This window comes from Cebus imitator, unplaced genomic scaffold (assembly GCF_001604975.1).
Source record: "Cebus imitator isolate Cc_AM_T3 unplaced genomic scaffold, Cebus_imitator-1.0 Scaffold571, whole genome shotgun sequence".
NCBI lineage: Eukaryota > Metazoa > Chordata > Mammalia > Primates > Cebidae > Cebus > Cebus imitator.
This window is the reverse complement of record NW_016107886.1, coordinates 148,906-174,565: the sequence shown is the minus strand read 5'-3', so window position 1 is coordinate 174,565 and position 25,660 is coordinate 148,906. Positions and strand designations below refer to the sequence as shown.

At 39.8% G+C, this 25,660-nt stretch overlaps 1 long non-coding RNA gene across 2 annotated transcripts in view; it reads right to left on the bottom strand.

Moving 5' to 3' along the window:
* LOC119469093 overlaps nt 1-25,660 on the bottom strand; it is a 104,501-nt gene that overhangs the window by 40,783 nt on the left and 38,058 nt on the right. For both annotated transcript variants that reach the window (XR_005197913.1, XR_005197914.1), the window contains exon 2: nt 6,470-6,644. This is a non-coding gene — a long non-coding RNA (uncharacterized LOC119469093). The remainder of the gene's footprint in view (nt 1-6,469; nt 6,645-25,660) is intronic.

The following is a 25,660-nucleotide window of genomic DNA, read 5'->3' as shown; positions in this document are numbered from 1 at the left end:
TATGGAACACAAAAAGAGCCTGCATAACCAAGACAATCCTAAGCAAAAAGAGCAAAGCTGAAGGCATCATGCTACCTGACTTCAAACTATACTACAAGGCTACAGTAATCAAAACAGCAAAGTACTGGTATCAAAACAGAGATATAGGCCAATGGAACAGAACAGAGGCCTTGGAAGCAATGCCACACATCTACAACCATCCAATCTTTGACAATCCCAACAAAAACAAGCAGTGGGGAAAGGATTCCCTGTTTAATAAATGGCATTGGGAAAACTGGCTAGCCATGTGCAGAAAGCAGAAACTGGACCCCTTCCTGACACCTTACACTAAAATTAACTCCGCATGAATTAAAGATTTAAACATAAGACCTAACACCATAAAAACCCTAGAAGAAAACCTAGGCAAAACCATTCAGGACATAGGCATGGGCAAGGACTTCATGACTAAAACACCAAAAGCAATGGCAAGAAAAGCCAAAATAGACAAATGGGATCTAATTAAACTTAAGAGTTTCTGCACAGAAAAAGAAACAAACATTAGAGTGAACTACAACCAACAGAATGGGAAAAAATTTTGCAAGCTACTCCTCTGACAAAGGGCTAATAACCAGAATCTACAAAGAACTAAAACAAATTTATAAGAAAAAACAACCCCATTAAAAAGCAGATGAAGGATATGAACAGACCCTTTTCAAAAGAAGAAATTTATGCAGCCAATAAACATATGAAAAAATGCTCATCATCACTGGTCATTAGAGAAATGCAAATCAAAACCACATTGAGATAGCATTTCATGCCAGTTAGAATGGGGATCATTAAAAAATCTGGAGTCAATAGATGCTGGAGAAGATGTGGAGAAACAGGAATGCTTTTACGCTGTTAGTGGGAGTGTAAATTAGTTCAACCATGGTGGAAGACACTGTGGCTATTCCTCAAGGATCTAGAAATAGAAATACCATTTGACCCAGCAATCCCATTACTGAGTATACACGTGAAGGATTATAAATCATTTTATTATAAAGACACATGCATATGTATGTTCACTGCAACACTGTTTACAATAGCAAAGACTTGGAACCAACCCAATGCCCATCAATGATAGACTGGATAAAGAAAATGTGGCACATATACACCATGGAATACTATGCAGCCACAAAAAACAATGAGTTCATGTCCTTTGCAGGGACATGGATGAAGCTGGAAACCATCATTCTCAACAAACTGTCACAAGAACAGAAAACCAAACACCACATGTTGTCACTCATAAGTGGGTGTTGAACAATGAGGACACATGGACACGGAGGGGAACATCACACACTGGGGCCTGTTAGGGGGTGGGGGAGCTACGGGAGTGATAGCAGGGAGTGGGAGGATGGAGGCAGCAAACCACCATGACATGTGTGTACCTATGTAACAATCCTGCACGATGTGCACATGTACCCCAGAACTTAAAGTATAATTTAAAAAATGCGAACAACAGCAACAACAACAACATCAACTCAGTGTTTTAGTCCCTGTGAAATATGAATGAGAAATAAAGACTTTATCAAACAAATAAAAACAGAGAAAAATTATCAGCAACAGGCCTACCTATAAGAAATGTTAAAAGGAATTATCTGGGAAGAAGAAATATGATACCAGGCAGCAACTTGGATTTATATAAAGCAATGAACAGTGTTAGAAACAGAATACATAAATATCAGATCCATAGGACGTCGATACCTGTCCCAACCTTCCCTACATTTGTCCTTTCCTTTTGGACACTAGATAGCCAGCTCCCCTGAGTGGAACTGAGGGGAGAGGGTCAGTCCTACAACCAAGTTGAAGAACCAAGAGTGTGCACTAATAGTATTGAGGCCAACTGCATCATATGATTTTGAATGCCTTGACAATAAACAGCACAAAGAATATTCAGAGATGAAGTAATTCAAATCTGGACATGTTTCTGAGTGCATCAATTCTTGGAGCTATAGGTATTTCAAAAGGTATCCAGACTCGACCTAGAGACTTGGCCACATTCCTTTGGCTGAAACGAATGGAGTAAGAGAAAAATGGGAAAGACAATTCTACGGAAGGGACAATTTATTTGGGGAACCTTCAACACTCCACAAGAAAGCACAATGAGAGGTGTTTTGCTTTGTTAGTTTGCATAGGTGGCAGCAAACCTAGGGGTTTTTTCTGTTCACTTGGACCATGGACCATTTGGACTATACTGACGTCTGGGAAGCGCGATTGGACCACATGCCGTTACCAGTGTTCAGCAACAACCAGCTCTCCTCTTCTTTCTGGGCTGGGGAGAGACTCTGCTACCCAGACGCTTCCAGTTAGGCAGAGCCACAGAACAACTTCTGGCCAAGGACATGGGAGCAGAAGCGATATGTGTCACTTTCAGGCCAAAGCCACAAAAAGCCTCACCACAGCAGCTGAGCTTCTCGTTCTCCCTGTCCAAGGACCGAGGTCTAGTATGGAGTTGGTAGAGCAACAGGCTAAAGCTGTATGAATCGCTGGATTCATTCATTCATACAATGCCTGGAGGACAACTGCCCTGGAGAGCTGCCTGGACCCACCGAGGATTCCTATGCATTTTTACACATTAAGCCACCGGAAAACACAATCATAGGAACAAAACAATTTTCAAAAGTGTTCTTTTACCTAAAGCTCTTTTCACATCTACTGAATATTTTCTTAGACATAACAGAAAAGAAAATTAGTAGGCAAGAATAAAAAAAACGAAAAAAAAACTTCAAGAGGGAAAATATTTTTTAAATTTTCATCCAGGTTTTTTTTTTTTACTTTTAACATATCAGCAGGCATAAGGCTATCTTTGGTTCTGATGCAGCTGGCATTGCTCATGTTCATGAATACAGCTATGATACCAAGCCAAACTGTATGCTCACTTGTTTTTCTATCTCAGAACAATGTGATACTGAACAGCGAAGTCCCTTATGTGATGAAAATGTCTCCAATTCGCAATCAGTTGAAAATGCAGTGGGCCCACAGCCAGAAAGCATTCTTGTGCTGGATCTCTTTCTCAGCACCCTAAATTCTTGTGCTGGCTCTCTTTCTCAGCACCCTAAATTAACCAGCTGGAATTCCCTTTTAAGTGCCAACCTACTCAGTTTTTCAGAATGCAGAATTTTTCTTTTAATGGGAGATCTGTCCTCTCATCATAAAGATGAGACCGTGCATTCCAGACTTCTCTCAAAAGCAGACCTTTTTATACAGTAAACTCAGAGGAGGGTAAAGACAGATGCCAGAGCACTGGTTTGAAACAAGGATGTGGCCGCTGTGCACAGGCCAAGGTGGAGCACTGGCTCTCACTGAGTGAAACCCTCAGCACAATATCCAGGCCTGCCTCATGCAGAAAAGGTCAAGGGAAAAAACGGCTATTGTAAATAAATATTTAAATGAATTAAATCTATTGATGAAGAAGAGCTCCATGATCTAGGAGCAGAAGAACTGATGCAATATTTCAAAACTGAAGCTGGGCATACTCTTGCAGTGTTTCTCAAATTCTTGTTTGGGAAACTACAACACACTGCTCAAAGATTACCTACATTCTGAAATATGCAAAATCAAAAAGCAAGACAGTGAGAGTTATAAAACTCTCACCTTATAAGGATTAACTGATGCAAGACAGAGGTTGTCCACTGATTTATTCAAAAAACATTTCTTGCACATCTGTTAGATGCCAGGTCACGCACTCACCTACCTTATTTATGCAATGCATAATATCTTGAGATACCAATACTTTGTCCTCCCTGAATGTTTTCTTCTCCCTAGTGTAGCGGAGTGGGGCATGGGGTGTGGAGTCAGGCTGCTGTGGTGTGTTATACCGCTATGCCCTCTCCAGCTATTTCACCTGAACGTTACTTAATCTCTTCCTGCTTGAATTTCCTCATCTATAAAATGAGAATCATATCAGTGAGGATTAAAGACTTAAGACATGTAAAGCATTTAGAAACGTGTTCATAAGATCACAGAGGCTCAGTGCTACTCGTTATGATTTGCCATTATTATTCTCTTTTTACCCCTGATTCAAACTGACAGCTCTTCCTTGCCTCAGGGGAAGTGTATGACAGAAGAGGCAGTGGACATGTTTCGAAAAGTCACTCTGAGGTGTGGGGATCACACACACCGGTGGAAGGCTCTGAGAATGTAGCTTGCCAGTGGATCTGAATCCTCCCAGAAGCCACTTCCTGTCACAGCCCTGTCCTTGACTGATGGCAACTCTTGCTAAATACCTCATGGGCCCTGGGTTTCCTCAACCTGCTCTCAGGGGTCTTCCCTCAACGGCACAGCTTGTCATTCACGCTTCCCCAGGCAACCAGAACCTGAGCCATGTCCTGCTCTTCCTTGGATCAGGCCCCCTAGGCCACCAGGTGCTTGACTCAGCCCTAGGTGGCCTCAGCCAGTTCTGGTGCAGAGCAGGTCTATGACCTGTTCCATTAAGTCCACAGCTTTGCATAAAGTCATTCTCTGTGATCCTACCCTCATTTCCCTTCCCCTTAGAGGACATATCCTCACCTGTCAGGAGTGAGCTAGAGCTGGCTTGTACCGGCTAGGGAAGTCGACTATGCCACCACCAAGTGAGCGAGGACAGAATGAGACGGCCCCCGGCACGGTGCCAGAGCCTGGGTGGGAAAGTAGGGCAACCAAGGGGGCCAGGAAGGAAAACTGATGCTGGTGTCAGAGCCCAAGCCAGGTAAGAAGGGCCCCCCACAGAACCATGTCAAAAGAGACTAAGCCACCCGAAAGAGGCTCCCATTGGCAAAAGCTAGAAAACAAAACCATCATCAAATAAATGATGATAGCAGGATATAATTTACTGCAGAAAACAGAAAACCACAAATCCTCATGATGTAAATAAATAATTAATCAATTGGAGTTTGCTGAAGAACACATTTTTATAGTCTCAACATACTTCCCACCAAGTATGTGCTAATTACAAAGGAAAATGAGTAACTTTAGTGTAGTAGACCAGTAGATATTATTTTAATCAAGTGATCAAGCTACTCATTATCAGTAATGGGACAAATCACAGTTGGGCACGTCCTTTTAGGATGCAGTGAGAAAAGAAAGCCAAGTGTCACTTATTCTTGGTATTTCCACCATTTTTAAGTGGTATTTCTACCAGAGATGCGTATCTTGAATACAATTACGAGGAAACATCAAATAAATCCAAATTAATGGGCATTCCATAGGCATTGGCCTGTCATCTTTAAAGGTGTTAAGAAAATGAAGGTCAAGGACAGAATGAAGAACTTTTCCAGAGAAAAGGAAACAAGAAAGCCACGGCACTCCCTTGACACATGGGGATTACAATTTGAGATGAGATTCGGGTGGGGACACAGGGCCCGACCATACCTGCATCTAAGCTCAACGGGGGATTCTGAACTTCATACTTTGCCACAAAGAATAATATTGTTAGGACAATTAGCAAACTTGAATTGTCTCTGCAAATTAAATAGTAGTAATATATCAGTATTAATTATCTGACTTTGATGATTATATTAAGCACATGTAGGAAGATTCTTGTTCATAGGAAAAACAGCACAGAATATTCAGAGGTGATAGGGTATTAGATCAGTAATTTGTTCTCGAAAGGATGAGGAAAAATAATTCTTTGCTTTGTGCTTATAACTTTTAGAATAAAAACTACAAAACTTGTGTTAATACATAAATGATTCCTAGTCACTGATAATCAGTCTTTTCTGAAGAACCAACTACACTGACTCTCTGTGTAAAAACTATTTTTACTAAGTATTAGAAATAAGAACTTTTGATTTTCTTTCTTTTTCTTTTGGTATATTTGATGCATGTTTTTAATTGTAAAAAAATTAAATATACTTCTACTTCATAAATATTAGTTTTTTAAAACTTCTGAGTATGAGTACTGAATTTTTACGCTAGGAAAAGTAATTGTGTTTGAGTTTGGTTTCAGTGCTATTTATTTTAATACTAGTAGTAGTGGCAAAAATTAATATCCTTAACAATCTCTTTTCCTAGATCCACATTTAGTTTCTGTATGCTTGTTTAAGTAGTGTGGTCACTGTTGTCCCCTGGTGTTTTGAAACCAAAATGGAATATATCAAAGCAGTCAACCACAAACACATACACCTGTGCCCTCAGAGGGTTCACCTGGAGCTAAATGATGACATACACCATGCAGGTACAAACCCGACTTCCCAGCTCCTCTGTCCAGCTCATCATCTTCCTGGGAAGCAACACGACTACTTGGGTTTTTGTTGCCCTATTTTCCTTGATTCTGAGATTATATGTCTTCATATTTTAACATTTCTGAAATAAAGAGTAATTTTAAAATATATGTCCAAAGAAATGTCTATACATGTATGAGCATAGCTAAGTGTGTTTGAATAAAAATTTTCAGAGCTAGAGGAGGTGGATCCTTGAAGAACCATTACACAGGCTCAAAGCAACTACCTAACAACAGCGTCAAGCAATTTACCTCTCAGAGATCCATGAGTCAAACAAGGGAGGTGTGAAGCAAGTGTAGATACAGGCTTTTTCAATGTGCATCAAAGGCATAGAAGCCAGTCGCTGTCCTAGTGCTGAGGAGGCTTGAGCAGGAACATGGGCTGTAAGATGCTGATGTCATTGGAACATTGCCATCATGGTAGATACTGGAAAATGATTCAGAAAAAAAAACCTTAGACTTAGGACGTGACAAAGGTTTAGACTCAAAATTCAGAACGTAAGTTGGCATAACTAAGCATATGCTATGGTCAGCATTAAAATTTGTTCACATGTAATGCATTTTTAATCCATAAAAGCTGTATATCTTAAAGATGATGGTGTCCTAGAATTAAAAAAAAAATACACCGATTCCATAGAGTTTTCACTGACACAATGACTGCTAAAACGGCAAACTGTTCTTCCTTTTCGAAAGCTAACGATAACATGAACAAGGACTGTGAAACACGGGATTTGAATCTCTAATATCTTAATGTCCTGAATTAGAGACTTAAATCATCTAAGAATTAGGGTAGCTGAAGAATTTTCTGAAAGCAATGAGCCTGGTTTAACATGATATTGTGCAAATAACTTGATGTAATCATCAGATGGATTTATTCTTCAGTTTCCAACTACTCTTTCACTTCCTAATTATTCTCTCCCATGTGTTCCAGTTAAAGACCAGGTAGGGTGATAAGATTTGATAATGTTCTTAACGTAGAGTCGGCCCTCAATAAATATTTGCTGAGGGCCAACTAAATTGCTGCTAAATAAATATTTGTTTATTCACACTGACTATATAAATAAACCAATTAATTGAGTTGAATTAGTTCAATCACACAGAAAAGAATGTTACTGTCCTCTCTGCACTACACAGCTTGTAATGTGGAAGATTTTCTGAGCCCCATTTTTATTCTGTTTATGTGACCTGTAAGTGTCTTACTGTGGAACTGCTGAAGTTCTGTGAAAAAAAAAATACATCTTACAGATCATATTCAACTACAAAAGAAAATTGTCAGAGAATTTTATTCTTAAAATACCAAAAACACCTGTCTGATTTGAAAGCCAACCTATAAACCTTTTCCTTTGTAGATTATATTTCATTACGCTGTTTTGATTAGAACTCTGTTTTACTACACTCTGGGGTGTCAGCATGAAGAGTGAGGCTGAAATAAAACTCTGATTCATGGACTAATGAAAATCTTGATACTTCTCTTCCAACATGACATTTATCTTCACTCTGGAGCTCTCAGTCAAAGAGCTAAAAGGTCATGTTGTGTTCAGGCATTCTATATTGTCTCCTTCTTCCACAGTCCACAGGCCAACATTTGTAATTGTGCAGCAGATGGATATAAATAAATACAAATTAGATACAAATGGGGTCATCCTTGGTCTCTCCAACTTGACCCATTCTTTCTTCATCAACAGCAAAGGTGCCCCATTCAAACACACACTTCCCATTTGTCAGTCACAGGTTTCTCTGGGTTTAGATGTCCTCCTTGATCTGGGGGAACAAGAAATCAAATCCAGCACGAAATGTTTTGGCCCTTATTTTCTCCTCCTGATGAAATTTGCGCAGATATTAAAAGAAATATTTTGGATGTGTGGACACAGTACACAGATACAGACTTCTTTTTTTCAAAGGACTGTGTCTGTTCAAAGTCCACAGGATTGTTTTAACCTAGTCCTTGGATTAGAGAAACCCTAAAACTCATATAGTGTTCTTAGATGTTTACGTCATAGTATCATGTAAAATCAGTAAGCATTAAGTCAGAACTGTGGGCTAAGGAAGGTATTATATTAAATTAGGTGGTAAAAAGAGCACAGAACGTACAATTCAAAGTTCTGTTCTTGAATTTCAAGCACTGTACATCAGTTAAAATTAATTAGATGTATGACATTTTCAGGAAATTTGACCTCTTCAACTTAAAACTGAGAATATGTATTTATACCTAATAATATCAAGAACAACATAATTACTATATTCACATCACAGGATTATTTAGAAGTTCAAAGAAGATGATGTTTGATCATGAAGCACTATTATTATGGCAGCACTAAATAATAAAGAAGAAGCCATTACATTTGTTGACCCTACGAAAACATCGTACCTTCCAATAATTCTAGGGACCTGGAAACTTGACATGATTCCAGTATCCATGCTGCAGGACCATACTGCAGGGAACGCATATGATCCAAGAAGACATTCTCTTTAATAGCAAATTCTTCATGGTCAGAGGTAAAGGCACAGTTCGAAGCTAACATAGTCATTTGTAACACCATAATTAGATCGCTTGAAACTGACTTATGTCTTGTGCCAATATTTTCTAGGTTCTTTTAAGATTGTCCCTAGTTGATTGCAAATATGAGTATACGGAATGCAGATAATATGTACCATATACAACTTACGGGAAATGTAAACCAACCATATGGTACATTTGCTGTGATGTGGGTCTGGATCATTTTCAAGGTCTCAAAGGTGTGTAAGCATACACAAGCCTATTCTACATAAATGAAAACTAACTTTAAAGAGTACCTGGTGAAGTAAGGAATGCCTAGACCTTGGGAGTGTTTAAACAGAAACTAATGCTCCGTAAGATATGTTACAGAAGGGATTTAATCTTTTGGTGGGAGATTGGGCAAACTTTGAGGATTTCAAAATCAGTCTCTGCTACTCAGTGACTTTGCTTGTTTGATCAGTTTCTATAACTAGACATGAAACTAACGAAGTAAATAACACATGTAAATTTAACTGAAAAAATTTTCAAGATTCAGATGTCAAATTTTACACTGTATAACTTCTCTGAGACCACTCCCGTTGACATTTCTATGATCTGAGTGCAGTATCTGCCTAAATCTTCCCCCAAAACAATAATTTTAATATTTGATATCCAACTTTTAAAAAGATACAGCATGCAATTATTCTCATGCATTCTTAATTGAAATATAGTGGAGGGAAATTAAGAGCATTGAAAAATGGTCATCCCTTTTTGGCTCGGTACGTCTGGTAATTCTAGGAACTAGAAATGATCAAATACATGCACAAAGGTTTATATACAAAGATACTCAATTGGAAATTATTTATACTAGCTAATTTTTTTTTTTTGAGACAAAGTTTCACTTTTGTTTCCCAGGCTGGAGTGTAATGGCGTGATCTCGGCTCACTACAACCTCCACCTCCAGGGTTCAAGTGATTCTTCTGCCTCAACCTCCCAAGTAGCTGAGATTACAGGCACGTGCTACGACACCTGGTTAATTTTGTATTTTTAGTAGAGAAGTGGTTTCACCATGTTGGTCAGGCTGGGTCTCAAACTCCTTACCTCAGGTGATCTGCCCACCTCAGCCTCCCAAAGTGCTGGGATTACAGGCAAGAGCCACGACACTGAGGGGCTCTGTTTAATTTATATTAACAATTTAAAGATTTATACTATATGACATGTAACAAGATACTCGTATTGTTTCCCTTCATATTCTATTCTTTGTACATAATCAAACATTCAATATTTCTCAAGGAAAGAATAAAGGGAAAGAGTAACAATTAAATACGTTCCTTATAAAATTGAGAATAGCTCCCTACTATGCTATTTATATGAAAACCTTAAATTTGCCATCTATTATTTTAGCGTCTGTCATATTTTTCCAGAATATAACCCACAGAACAAGACAGAAACAAAAACTGTTGATTTTCCAAAGCCTTCTAAGTGAAGCAGTGACCAAAGTCTGTAGATATCACCCCTAACACGCCTTGGCTCCAGGAAGCCACCACAGCAAATCCTGTGTTCGATCTGGAGACAGAGCCTTTCTTTGCCATCCTGACTTGCTCAGTGTGAACTTGGGGACAGGGAAGAATGTGGCTGAGCTGCTGACCCTGAGGTCCCTTGTCGCCTGAGGCTGCATTCCTCTCACAGCCTCCCTTGCCTCTGCAGACCCGCTGGACTGCTGCCTCTGCTGATTAGTTGCGCAAGACCAACCGTGGTTCTGGAGAGACAAACTACCAAATTACACAGATTTAGCACACAAATGTGGAAAACAAAACATTCAGGGCAGAGTTTGGTTTAGGCAGCCTTTTGGTAAACAAACACAGTCAAATCTGTTTCAGATGATCATCTACAGCGCTGGATGCCATGGGAAAGTCAATCCTTTCATTAAAAAACATGACTCAAAAGCTCATAAACTTTTTTGGAAAAGGAAGACCCATCAAACTCAAAAGCTTTACTGAAAAAAAATTAACAAATTAGTTTTTTAAATTTAATAATATAATGTACCTAAAATTCCAAAATAGTTCAGAAGAAGTGCCTTGTATGGAGTCACACTGTTGGGGCTCCAGCTAAAAGCCATCGGCCAACCTCAATGAAAACCGAATGCTGGCTTGAGTGGTGGCTTGGGGGAAATACACACCAACAGTCAACATGTTCTGTCTCAGTATCATGTACCTGAGTGACCCGAATCTTTAAAAGGCAAGAAGCAACATAGTATGTGGTTCATGTTTTCAGGGAGACGGGATGGTTTCTATCAGGGCTGATAACAGTTAATGGGCTGAAGATAACATGGAAATTAGGGAAAGTTGCCCCTCTCCTAAATGTTCCATTAAAAGTGAAAAGCCTCTGCTGTATGCAATTGGTTTCAAAATCTCCATGACTGGACGTCAGAAATGTTAGAAGTTAATATACCGTTCAGGGACCAAGTGCACTTCTGATGTTCTGAGAGGATGTTTTCAAGGTGAATCCTAAGTCTATAAACAAAGAAAAAATGCTACATCAGCTGTATCAGAAATCTTATCCATATAAATTCTTCGTTGCTTAAAATGACAGACTGAAAGCGAAGCCACATGTTGCTTGCTTCACTGCGTGTTGTGGCAGCTTTTAAATCCCTGCCTTCCTAGGAAGTGACCTCATAAGAAAATCTTATAAGACTGTCATGTGGGGAAATCCCCGTAACATTTGGGTTAATGCGCTTACATGGCAGGAGAGGTCACCAAGAACATCCAATAATCAGAAAGTCCTAAGGGGACATGATCTTAGCTGGGTTACGAAAGTATCTCTCTCGATGCACATCTGGGATGCTTTGTGGCATATTCTATAGCAGGCCATGTGGCTTAACAGTTAAAATATAGGGCTGAAAGTGATAAGGGTCTGGGGATCATATAGCAGCCGAGCTATTGCCTGACGCGCTGACCCTACGCAAGTCACGACTTTGTGGTCCTTCAGTCAGCTTAGCTGTAAAATTGGGCACAAAGGCCAGACTTTACTGAAACCAGATGCTGTACTCTAGCTCTGTTCTTCAGCTCATATCTTTTTTTAAAACGTGGCTGTCAAGTCTAAATGTGTGTGTGTGTGCGTGCGTGCATGTGTGTGTGTGTGTGAACAAATCTATATATAGCGATATACAGATACAGAAAGGCAACGGCAAAGTGGAGTCCACTCTCCCAGTAACACTGCGAGGGAGCCGCAAGTTCCGAGAATGCTGGCCCCGACCGTTCCACACCGTAGCCTCTCCCACCTGGCCAGGATCATGTCTGTCACAGAAGCTGCAGCAGCTTGTGCACATTTGGAGCCTACTGTTTGGAGTAAGTTCATTATAACTAGAATTGTTTTTATGTATCCCTAAGAAAGGCCCTTAATGGGTATAAGGCACGGAAGAGCCACAAATCCCTGCATATAGATTCATACTGACCCTCCTTAGGTCACTACTTTTCTAAGTTGTGGTTCCCTGCCATAGAAATAGTTGGCAGACCTCAGCTTCCTCCTCTTGAGTACAGTAGAAACTCTTTTAGCTGACTTTCTCTGAAGCCAACTCCCCCAGTTAACCAATCTCCTCACTTCCTCTGCAAAGCATGCCGAATAACGCTGCTTCTGGATCCCAAGCACCCTAGGATACCTGCTACCCTCCCCATTCAAGGCGCTGTTTGGGTGCCGTGAGTCAGTTTACCGTACCATGTACCATGCATCAGTTTACAAAGCCCACGTATGCCAGCTGCAATCGTAATTATCTTACATAACGAACTATTCCTGAAACTGGAGTAAGAATGCACAAAGAAATTCATTGTTTTCTATTCACTGAAATAACTGAAGTGATTATTTTGAAATAGCTCAGTGGGGGTGAGTTCCTTTTAAAGATAGTTATAAAATTATGTAAAACTCCATAAGGGTTCTGCCTGCAGGATGCTCTGCAAGTGTCTTTAAATTCTTGCTCCATTGGAAAGAAATGGATGATGCATTAAAGTTGTACTTTCTGGAAGGAAGACAATTAGGATTACAGTCAGCCAGGTGACCACGGAAGAAACGCCTTGGATCTGTGTGAAAAGTTAGCAACAATGTATTGTATATTTCTAAACATCTACAAGAGAGGACTTAAAATGTTCCCAACACATAGAAATGATAAATATTCAAGGTGATGGATGCCCTAAATACCCTGACTTGACCACAGCACATTCTATGCATGTAACAAAATGTCCCATGTACTCCATAAATATGTACAAATATTATATATTAATTAAAAAGATTGGCAAACCAATATTCTTGTACACTTTTAAAGTTCAAATAATAGATGTNGGTATTTATATGCATAAATATGAATGCCTATATTTCTACATACACACACACACTAGCAAATACATTTTATCTATCAAGTGACTGTTGATTAATCAACAAATGATCCTCGTCTCGTCAATTAAGATATCTTCTGCACTATTTTGTTATTTTCCTAATTAGTATTCTCCAGTTACTGGTGGGGAAGCAAGTCTGTGGTTTCTGACTGTCCTTTGATTCAAGTGTCTCCAACTGTCATTTGTCGTGCATATTTCACTTGGGCTGTGGACTGAGGTTTTCAGCCCTCACTGGAGCCAGATGGCAGAGAGATTGTCGGTGGGGCTCTGAGCCAGGCAGAAGGCAGCCCTGCTATGGGGCACAGCTTTGTTTAATACGGCAGCTCCCCGGTGCCCAAACTCATACTGCCCCGGGAAGTCGTGCCAAAGCCCAAACCTGCCAACATTCTTGATGCAGAGAAAGAAGCCACAGCCTAATCCAACCGCACCAAATACCCATAATCTCTTCTTCATCCACTCAAAGCAAATCAAGGGCCAACTGTAACATTCAAAACTGGGTGGTCGACTCTCCTATTCCTGACAATTGGAGCAACATATTTTAATTGGAAATACAGTTAATTCCAAAATCCAAGAGCTACCCATCTGTACTCTCAACCAGAAATATAAATAAAGGAATCATGCATTTTATTAATCTTTTTGAAAATGACTCTTGGCTGCTGGTGGGTAAGTACTCACATTTTGTCAGTAGTGGCAAAAAATGACAATAGTTTTGTAGTAAAAAATTCAGCCTGAGATGTTAGGGAAAAAAAAAAAAAAGATTGTCTCCCAGTTCTAGTAATCCTGTAGGAAGAGTTAATAGTCACTCATCATAAAAGGATGCAAAAGGAAGAAATTCTATGAACAACAGCAAAAAGAGATGCTTTTGTGGGGTAAAATTGTACAGTGCGTGGACTTTTGCCACTGCTTTTTTGAGAGCTGTCGTGAAAATGTAGAAGTAGCTGCAGGGATTCTCTCATCAGGCACCATTATGCCAGCTCCCAAGTGACATTAGTGTGCAGCACAAAATTTGGAACTAAGGGGGAAAAAAGCACTTATTTGAAAGAACACTGACATTTACAGGTAGTGACATTACATTTAGCAGCTTGTTGAGCCTTTGATCAACTATGAGCTGCTTAAAGCAGTTTGCTGCTATATGGGAAAATCTAGACCCAGAGAACCAAAGATATTGTAACGTAAGCCACATGACATTATCAGTGAGAACGGCAGCAGCACACGGTGAGAGAAGCCTCGTGCCTGAGAAACCCAAAGCTCCTCGGAAATGCCTTGCTTGTTTTTTTTTAGACATAGTCACTGACTCTAGCTTGTCTCAAGGTGAGACTTTGTCCCAGGTGTTTCTTGTGAAGCAAGATTGTTTTACCAGAACCTGAAACATTTTTCCATCACACATTGCCTCACAGTATGTGACAATAAAATGGTTTTCAGTCATATTGTTTACATGGAAGAATTGGGCTTGGCAAATTTGCTATGTTCTGTATGAAACCAAGTATATCTTTTAAACTGCTTAAGAGTTTGATCTATTAAAAATATGGTAGGACAAACTCTTTTGACCCATGGATAAACAAACAAAAATCTCCAAGACTGGAATTTAAAAGGACACTAAATTCTATGGTGGTTTCAGACCTCTGGGTATCAAGTCTCAGCAAAGTCAGGTCTCCTTTTCACTCTCTCCCAGGCTGAGATTCAAGAATGAACATATTAGCTGGGCGTGGTGGCTCACACCTGTAATCCTAGCACTTTGGGAGGCTGAGGCTGGTGGATCACCTGAGGTCAGGTGTTCAAGACCAGCACGGTCAATATGGTGAAACCCCGTCTCTACTAAAAACACAAAAATTAGCTGAGCGTGATGGCAGGCGCCCGTGATCCCAGCTACTTGGGAGGCTGAGGCACCAGAATCATATGAACCTGGGAGGCAGGCAAATCGCTTGAATTGAAAGGTGGAGGTTGCAGTGAACTGAGACCATGCTATTACACTCCAGCCTGGGCAATAGGAGTGAAACTCCGTCTCGAAAAAATTAAAAAGAATGAATATGTTGAGGTGACATGTTCTACCATTATGGTAGTTTATTCAATACACCTTAGCAACTCATTTTATCCCAGAAACCAAGGGACTGAATTCGACATAGGTCAAATTTGTACAACTAGAAACGCCAGTGATCACGGGATAATACTGCACCCTTCTATTCAGCACAGCCTAGCCATGTGTAGTCAGGACACTTGATCACCTTCTTCTCTCTAGCCAACGGACGTTAGACTGTCAGAGTCTCAACTTTAGATTGAATACGAATCACCTGCACAGCTTCTTATATATACAGATGCAGTAGATCTAGGATGGAGGCCAGATCTCCTATGTTTAACAAACCTTCCAGGCAGTTTGGACACCAATGGGCGTGTAAACCACACTGCTGAAGCAGCGAGAGAGGGACGACATTTGAAGTTTGAAGGAACATCGCAGTTCTAAAGCATCTAGCCTAACAGTCTGCCCCTAGCAAGTTAAGAAACTAGGCTTTGGGCTCAGGAAATATCTCCCTGTGTCTGAGTAATCCAACTTAGGATGGGAAATTTCCCCCCAAAGTTCTTGTTTTGTCAACAGCATCAATAGGAATAGGGTATTTATTCAGCAGCCCTGCTGCATGCTCAAATGCAGACTGCAAAGGTCATGTGGCTGTGTCATTTAACTTTGGGAAACACAGGATATTTGGAGCCATTTACATTAGAGTCAGTTTTGTCGAAACAATTAATGGTACATCCCTCACTCTGTATGTTTTATAAAATCCTTTATATGGAAACAGAGATTACTGTGGACCAATGTACCACAGCACTGCCCACTACCAGTGACTACATTTTGTGATATATATTGTTATCCTGGTTGGAATTCTACTGTTGGTTGTCTAGTGCTATAATCAGTAACAAATCGCATGTATATTATAGGACATCCAGACTGATGTGAGCTCAGAAGGCACCTGCACCAAGTTTTTCAAAAGAACAGTGATAAGTTTTACTAGATGTGACAAACCTTATAAAAGTTAAATAATGTCCTGCTTTATAAGCATTTCATTTAATACAACTGAACACATGGAGGGCATTGAGGATAATATTTAACTTTTTCCATATGTGGATTTAATACCACATAGAAGTTCCAGTCCCAGATTGCTAATTTTCCACCATGTGGTAGCCATTTAGTTGTATTTTTTAAAACACTTACCAAATTACAGAGTAGAGTTTCAGAGGCAGCAGCTATGAGAAGGTTTAGGGTGCATGGTATCCCTTTGGCTTAGCCCTGGGTCTCATGAAGAGGTAGTAAATCTTGACAGTATTTTTTATGACAGCACTCACTGCTTTTCATAAGAATGAATGTGAGTTTGCAAAACCGCATGCTAATGTATTTCCAAAAGTAGATTTGTTTAATGTGACTCCTTCCAATTCTGACCAATTTTAGCCACCTATTGTAATACAGGCCAGCATGAAAGATTCAGCTTTTTCAGACATGTCTATGAACGATAAACCTTAAAAAAAAGTTTTAGTTTGAAAAAGTGAGCTGGACCAGAATTTTAATTGCTTATTCTCAAAAGTGAGGCCTCAGACATGTCACTTAGCCTCTTCTGTGCTTGTGTATATTTGTCTTTAATTGGGACAATAATATTTCCCTTCATTTTCATATCAAAGAAAAGGATATGCTTAGACAGTCAATTAGAGGAAGAACACCTCCCAATACCAGCTACAGTTTATCTTCTATGACCATACACAGGGGACTTAACTCTTCTGGACAAGAAAGGCCAAATGTCTCTCGATTTGTTCATTTTCTGCCTTATTCTAAAATAGCTTTGAGTAGCTGAATCAGCCTCATGAAAAATTCTTAGAAAGAGACAAACGCCAGTTGGCTGGGTGTTTGGGTCAGCAGGTGAAGGCACAAATCAGTCACGCCAGCACCACCATCTAATGTGATAAATGCACAAGAAGGTGCTGTGAAACTTTAAAGCTCCATCCAAATGTTAGTAATTATTATTAACCCAGTGAGACTGACCAGAAATCTGGAACCACTAGTCAGGGCCTACATCTGGATTCGATGGTCAGAAATAAGAACACCATGCTGTATACCCATTTGATGATTCATGTCTATCTGGCCCAAAATAAAAAATACCCTTTCAAAATCATCAACTCCTGGGGGAATATGTTTTATCTCCCTGAACCAATTACAGTTAATTCTCCCGAGTTCAAATAGTTTGGGACCAAGTCTATTTCACACAAAACTGAATACCCCAGACAACTTACCTAGGAAAACTTAAAAATACATACGTGGGAGGCTCCATGGAGCCTTGAAACACAGCATGGGCACTGGGCATAACTGTCAGACTTTCAGGTTTGCAAAACTAGCAGGAACAGCTATAAGAGTTCCAGAGCAGGAGATGTCCAGTGAGAGGGACTGCCTGCCAGGATTCTGGAATGATCTCTGCCATCTCTTGGCCAAAGAGTATGTAATGGAATCAAAAGTCACATACACTTCTATCAGACAAAGAAAAAGTGGCATCTCATTTTCTATGACTAATTGACTCTCTCACCCAGCCTCTACTGGGTGGGCTACTGGGGAGAGCTGGAGTGAAACCCTGTCAACTTTCCATTTAATGTTGTCTCATTCTCTTATAGTTCAAAAGTCTCTTAGCACCTGGCTCTGTCTCTTGGGGTAAATATTCAGACTTTCAGGTATCCACAGCAGTGGCCCAGGCAACAGACATATGCAATGTAAGGAAGAGGCTTTGGGTCTGCATGGGTCCTTTGAGTCTTCACTAATTTCTGCTATAGAGCCACGAGCTGGCCATGTTTCCTGGTGCCTGGTAGATTCTGCTAAAGTGTGCCTGGTAAGATTGTACTTTTTATTTTCTGGGTCAGTGCCTGGTGAGGCTGAGGGCCCTTTCCCCACCACCCCACCCCAAGTCTCTTCCATGGCCATGTCTGTCTCCTGAAGGGCTGTTTGTGCTGTGACCTTTGCAGCAGGGGCATATCCATGTACCATGGTGCCCCTGCAAGAAGGACCTCAGCTCCTGACAGAGCTGGTGACCGTCTACCTCTGCTGCAAGCCTTCAGGGCCTCAGCTCCCAGCAGAGCTGGAGATCATGGACTCTTCCTGTGGCCTTCAGGGTCCCAGCTCCCAGCAGAGCTGGTGATCATGGACCTTTCCCGTGGCCTTCAGGGCCTCAGCTCCCAGCAGAGCTTGTGATCATGGACCCTTCCCATGGCCTTCAGGGCCCCAGCACGCTAACCAGTCTCCCTCTGCCCTGTCATAGCATGTTTGCTGTGTAACCACAGCACCATCCCACCAGAGTTCAAAACAGTGAACAGGAGAACAGTTCTCCTGCCCTGGGCTTCCCCCTCAGCCTCGACTCCTTTGTGAGATGCCAGCCTGGAATGGAAGCCAGGATGCTCATTCGCCCGTCTACCTGCGTCTCTCTCCCTTACCCTGCTGTGATGCCTGGCTGCAAGGTGCGGGCTCTCTGTCCTCTCTGCAGCAGGGAAGGCCTTCCCTAAGGTCAGACACTGGTTCCCTCCATCCCATGGCTCACAATACAACTCTGTGATCCAGGCTGATCAGATATGCTAATAAAGTAAAAGAAATTTAGAAAACTCATTTCTACCTCTCTAGCCCCTGGCATTTTGACTTAAGATAGACCCAAAAGCAGGGGCATGTCACACAGACTCAGGGGGCAGCTGAAAGGTGCTCCTATAGGCCTAATATGGGATAAGTTGAACACCAAAATAATTAAGGACAGTAACAAATTATAGACCATTTATAAAATATTGTTAACCAGTCCAAGCCAATCATCAATAAATAAACAAATCAGGGTGGGGAAAAGAAGGATCTTGCTTATAGTGGAATGCTAAATGTCGACTGGGAAATGCAGAGAAACAACCATCATTTTGCAGCCACCATGGTAAACTTCAGTTCAGGCACCAACAGATGCCAAATCTAGGGGGAAATTTTCATGTAATTTGCATGGTCTCCCAGGGACAGGTGATTGGAGTTAACATCAACGTTGAGGGACAGATGGACATCGCATGCCCCTAGAGAAAAACACACTTCCCTTCTGGCCTGGAATGAAGAACCTGAATCTAACCATGCAGAGCCATCAGACAAACACGAAATGAGACACTGTCTCTCTTTTTAAAACGGACTGTTTTCTTCAAAAGGTCCTTGTCACAAAAGGCAAAAATAGGCTTCTGAAATGTTCCAGGAGGCCAGAAAAAATGCATGACAATCTCCTCCTAGACTAAATCATGTACTTGAGGAAGAAGAAAGGCTAGGAAGGACATTATGGGGTCAGTTGACACAAATGGAATGCTGACGGTAGTTGGACAGAATCACTGTAGCAACATTTAATGTTCTAAAGAGGATATCCTTATTCTGCACAAATGCACACTGAAGTTTTAGGGCCATGATGAATGCAATTTACTCTAAAATGGTACAGGATAAAAATACCAAGAAAAAAATTAAAACGTGCATAAAACATACATACAAGTAGGGCAAAAGTGAAAAGAGAGAGAGAGAAGAAAGCAAGACAGAAAAAGGAACATAATGCTAAAAGCAGATTAATCTGGGTAAAGGTCACTTTTCTGAAATGTGAAACTATTTCCAGATCAAAGTTGTGGTTTTTGGTTTTTTGGTTTTTTTTTTAATTTCTCCCTCTCCCTTACATGTATTGTACAATTTGGTGATTTTATCACAACCTGTAATTTCTGAAAGTATTAGACTGGTCTATGAAAAAATAAAATAAATTTTATGATGGTTTGAAATAATGTTTAACAACAAAAAAAAGAGGAAATTAAACACTTGAAAAATAAACTACAGATTTACATATGAAAGCATGAGCACTGATTTGATCAGAATAAAAAACTAATTAAAACTATGAAAAATGCAAAATTTTGTCAGTTAAAAAATATAAAGGATTATTTTCTTTAGCTAAAATTATGCAGAGTAAGGTTATAAACATTTTCATATTATATTTTTTCAAAATCATGTGATTTTAATTCACAGATATTTCTATACCGTCAAAATAGGACAAAATTTATTTCTATAGGGAATAAGGTTGTCAGTATAAACACAATACACAATTTTTTTTAGGCAGTGAGAATACTATTTTTTCTCTGAATTTGTCAGCAAGTTATAATGACCTCCTCTTTTCAATTCTATGAAGTTTTAGAATTTTGTTTTAGGATCTTACAACTTTTTTTCAGATATTTGGAAAACCTTTGACTTTCTCTCTTCAGATGCCTGATATCTTTATGGATTTACTTATGAGTGTGTATTTTCAAAAAAGAAGCTGAAGATGTTATTCAATTTAATATTTAAATAAAGAAAATACCTTACTATTCTGTATCTTGTGTTCTAGCAGGGATAAACACTTTAAAGAAATGCAATAAACTCTTACAACAGAATTTCAGTGTCCAAAAGGTAGGTGATGATTATTTTGGGGAGAGGTTTCTTGCAACCTGAAATGATACCAGGTAAAGCCTACTCCCAATTTCTTAAGGGCTATCCTGCAGCTATTGCCTGTAAGACAGCTAACAAATAAACTGGCTTAAAACAAGAAAGCTAAAATAAAATATGTCAAAAAGCTAAAATATACCATTAAACACATAAAATGTAAAACTAACACAAAGCACACATTTGTAAGTAGCTTTTGGACAAAGCTTGCATTTCTTTGCCACATGAACTAGAACATGAAAGCATGATAATTCCTGCTTAAACAAAGACTGAGGTCACTTTAGATCTCTGTGACAATAATCTCACCAGATATCTTCAGATAACAGCTAGCTTCACCCACCATCACTTCCACAACCAACATCATTTTCTGAGGAACTGAGGAGATGCCTCTATCTTAGCAACAACTTCTACCTTCTGACATCACCCTGCCACCGTATCTCCCTAGGCGATCAACAGCACAGCGTACTCCCAATCATCCACTGGAAATGCAAAAATCTGCTTTTTAAAAAAATAGGAAGGCACAAGCTCACTGCGAGTGGTAAACTTCAGATACATAGAGTCCTTATTTGGTGGAACAACTTCTAACATGATTCACTTGAACACTGAGTGCCATGCCCAGTCTACAAGAGCCTTCAGGGAATGAGAAACGGTTCTCTTTGGGCAGATGCAATCCTGCAGCACGTCCTTCAGCTCTGTGGGTTACTGCGTGCTTCTTCTGCTCCATGTGATAGCATCTGGGGCTGCCGTCATCTGGGGTTCAACTGGGCTGAAATAAGCGAAATGGTTCACTCCTGTGGTTGGCACTGGTGCTGGCCTTCAGCTGTGAGCTCATCCAGGGCATCTAAAGGAGCCTTTGTGTCCTCTTCTACATGGCCTCTCCATGTGTCCTGGACTTCTTACAATATGGAGACAGGTTCTCTGAGAATCTCAAGAGTGAGCATTCCAAGGAAATGAAGTGGCTGTCACTTAAGGTCTGGGCTTAGGAGTTCCAAAATGCCATTTCTGCCGCATTCTATCCTAAAGCAGTCACAAAGCCAGCCTGGATTCTAGTGACAGGAAATCTGTTCTGTCTTTTGACATGAAGGACAGGAAGCACATGCAGAGAGAGGAGGAATGTCGTGGACCATCTCAGACCAGCTGCCACATTGCACAGCTGACTTCGGCCAGCCCTGCCCAGGCCCAGCAGCCTTGCTGATACCCACTTCCTCAGTCGTTCTGTTTTTGGTTTTGTTTTTGTCATTTTTTCTATGTTCACAAATCAAATCAGGTTAAGTCCAAACTCTCCCAAATATCCAATCCTCAACCTCATTGTTCTGGCCATCTAAAAAGGAATCATGGTCTACTTACTCACTTTTAAATACACATTTGACAAATACTTCTTTCCTTAAAGCCGATCTTTAAATCAATCATCCTTCTGCATTTTAGCTGTCTGCACGCCAGTCTCATCTTTCCCCTGTGGTCCTCTCATTTGCCAGTCGTTATAGATTAGCATGTCAAAAATCCACATTTAGGTAGCACAGAGTCACACCTGTAATATCATTCGTGCCTTCAATGAAAGTTATGCATCAAAGGCAGCCATCATCAGGAAGTGGTGGCATTTCACATGTGGTTAAAAGTTTTTTGCCAGTAAAAATAAAACACTCACTAGTAATACTTTAGAGCTGTTTTTAACCTCTTATAAAATACAAAAGGTAAGGTAGAAGAGGAGGAAAAGATGTTTCTAATCTTTGTTTAATGTATTCCCACGGCGAGTAAATCACTTTTCCTTAGATTTACAGGAGTTTTCCTATAAATGCATGACACTGCCTTTGAGTAATTGATACCTAATAAATAGCTCTAACTTCCTCCATGTTTTATTAGTGAGAGACAAAACCTTCACCAAATAGACTCATTTCTAGTTGGTAGTCACCTTCAGGATGTCTCTGAGGACACTGCTGGGTGCAAGGTCAGAACTGAATTAGCTTTGGCAGAGACTCTGTAGGTGGCTCTAATCTAGTCCACACGGTGCTCCAGGGAAAAATGAAACCCTCTTACAAAGCAGCCTTCTCTTCCAGAAAGGGGGACTATCCCCCAGTGCGGCCATGCCAGACACCCAGAGTGCTCGGATGCTCAGAGAATAACTGCATGTCAACTACCTTTTTAAGCACCGTCTGCCTATGACCGCCAGATATGACAAGCTATAATATGTAAAAATTCTAGAGTTGCGTAGGTACAATCCTGCATGTTCTTCACATGTACTCCAAAACCTAAAACACAATTATATATATATAAAGATAAAGGATTTATATTCTTGTAATGCCAAATCAGTTCATACTTAACATTCAGCCTTTAGCTGTGGAAACTTGTTTGAATGACAGTATTGGCTTCATTTCAAGTTATTTAAATGTTTAATGCAGTGTAATTTACTCAAATGTGTGTAATACTTTATTTAACTAGACGAAAATAATATATTGTTAACATGGGTTTTAGCATTAGTTAATGTGACCAATTAAAGTTAAAAACATTAAAACAAACAAACAAAATTCTATAGTTAAGAGGGTGACAGGTAGAAAAACAACTACAAAAAGAATAGTCTTATAGAGAGACCGAATGCTAAAAAGAATTACATGGGGGAAAAAAGGCATGGTTGAAGTTAGAAGATATCAGTAAAAGTATAATTAACACAGTCCTATAATAATTTTTAACATCATAACTGGACTTTATATGTTGCCATGTTCCTTGTCTCCTGCAATCCTCATATGCTTCACTCTCTTTAAAATAAGGCTGAATTTTGGTATTAAATTCATTTTTAAAGCACTTTTACTTTTTTTCATGCAGTTCCAAGAAATTACGATTAGGACAGGAATTATGATTCCCATTTTACAATGAAGAAAGCTAAAACCAAAAGTCTTCTTAGATTCCGACTTCTAAAATTAGCTCTCTGAACATTCCCTTAAAGGACCAAGTCTAAGCAATTTTAGCCAGAAAATGAGTTAGCACAGATATTAAATTTGCTTTTTTACTGTTTTACTATATACTCAAAACAGAATGGAAAAAGACATCTTGAAACAAATTAAAATACAGTCAGGCCTCCCTATGCATGGGTTCCTCATCCTCGGAGAGAAGCTGACAGATATGGAGGGTCCACTGTGCTATTTTCCATCTGGCTTCAACCACCTGCAGATGGGAAGCCTGCAGATACAGAGGGCTGCTTGTATATTTGCCTCATTTGGACACTGGGAATCAGACCCTCTCCCACGTTGAAAGGAAATGATTCTGTTTAAGAAGAAAACAGTGTCTTTTAAAGTAAATGTAACTATTGAAAAGTACAAGGTGTCATAATTACCAGTAACAACCTTTTATGAGATAAAATGTCTTAACAGGCATCAAGAAATAATTCATTGTCTACTTCTCAGTGACTGCAATTATATTCAGTGACAAGATTAATCATTTATTTTATTTTATTTAAAATGCTGGTATTACAATTTGGATAATGTATTTTTAAAGGGGGATAATGTACTTTTAAGTTCTATATTTGCAAAGAACTCAGAGCCCCTCTGATGGTCAAGTTAAATTTATACAAGTGATCTGAAGGACAGCATTCACTCAGCCAAATGAGGGTAACCCTTGGGAAGGAAAGGGGTCCAAGATCATCATATGACACAGGGCACCAAAACTGATTAATTTTGCTTGATTTTCAAGCAATCTGAATATACCAGCAGGCTCCAAACTGCTCTAAAATATGGTCTCACTGAAACAATTTGGTTTTGCTAGCAAGGTGGAAATGAATTCACCAGGTTTGTGTCACAGCAGCCACACAGTGTGAAAACAGAGCCAACACTTCTGCTGACCGACATAATTTCACAGATTTAACTTTTGTGCTTTCAAGCCCAACCTCTATATCCTCTATATAGGCATTTTACACTTTACATTTTACTTGTCACTCCCCATTCTCTAAAAGCCGATAAGAGCTTTGTGAGAAGTTGTAAAATTATGAGAATAAGCTGGAAGAAATGTTTTGGATAAAGAGCTGGTACCATTAAAAGCAAACTGCTCTGGTATAAATTCAGTCCTGTACCAGTACCATCTCATAGATCACAGAGAAGACGCTTGGTGAAGTGGATGGGATATTGATTCCAGCAGGAAAATAAAGAGCTATGAAACAAAAGATGATTAACAAGAAATCGTGGAGAAAAGCAAAGTCTTAATAGACTGGAAGTTGTTAATAAAAGAGTGGGTGAGAGAATTGGACTCTCAGATCACTTACAACTGAATTCTTTTCATTGTGTATTAAAATTCCCCTGTGTGTTATTACTCTCCTGCATATTATCAATCCATATTCACCCAGTGAAAAACATCTGAAATTGCATGTGGGGAAAAGTAACCAAATCCAGGACACATCATCAATCAGAGGGAAGGCAACTCAGAAAGCAATGGCAATCGGACTTTAAAAACCCATAAATACTGTCAGAAAAATGAAGATTTTTTTTGCTTCTTTCATTTCATAATGTCCCACTAATGTTTCTCTACTATACCATCTGCACCTCTTTTTAAATAAATGTTGCTGCAATGCAGTTTACAGGTTGATTTGTTGCTTAAAATGTGCAGTGCTCAATGAACAGATATATTTCTAAAATATTCTTGTAGTAAATTTCCAGAGCCAAATAGTTTTTTGCCCAAAATCACTCTACAAAGAAAACACACTCCTTATTCCTTCCACCCTTCATGCACACATACACACACCACCACATCACCACTGTCACTAGTACTGCCACCACCTTGATTCCCACTAAATGTTATTACTCAAGAAGCTCCTTTGCCCAGGAAATCAGGTATTCTTGAAGACTTAATGGTTTTCATTACACAAAGAAGCAGCTTTTCTGAAACAGAGTCAGACCTATTAGGGAAGTAACTAGAGCTTACTGTGCCCAGTCAACCACTCAGAACCAATAGTTAAAGGGAGAGCCTTAGGAGTCCAAGTGCCAGCTTTCCAGAGCAGAAACACTGATTGCAACTGAAAATTTCATGGACACTTGCCTCCTGCCAAGCCTAAACCAGGAAGAAGCCGAAACCCTGAACAGACCCATAACAAGGTCTGAAGTTGAGGCAGCAATTAAGAGCTTACCACC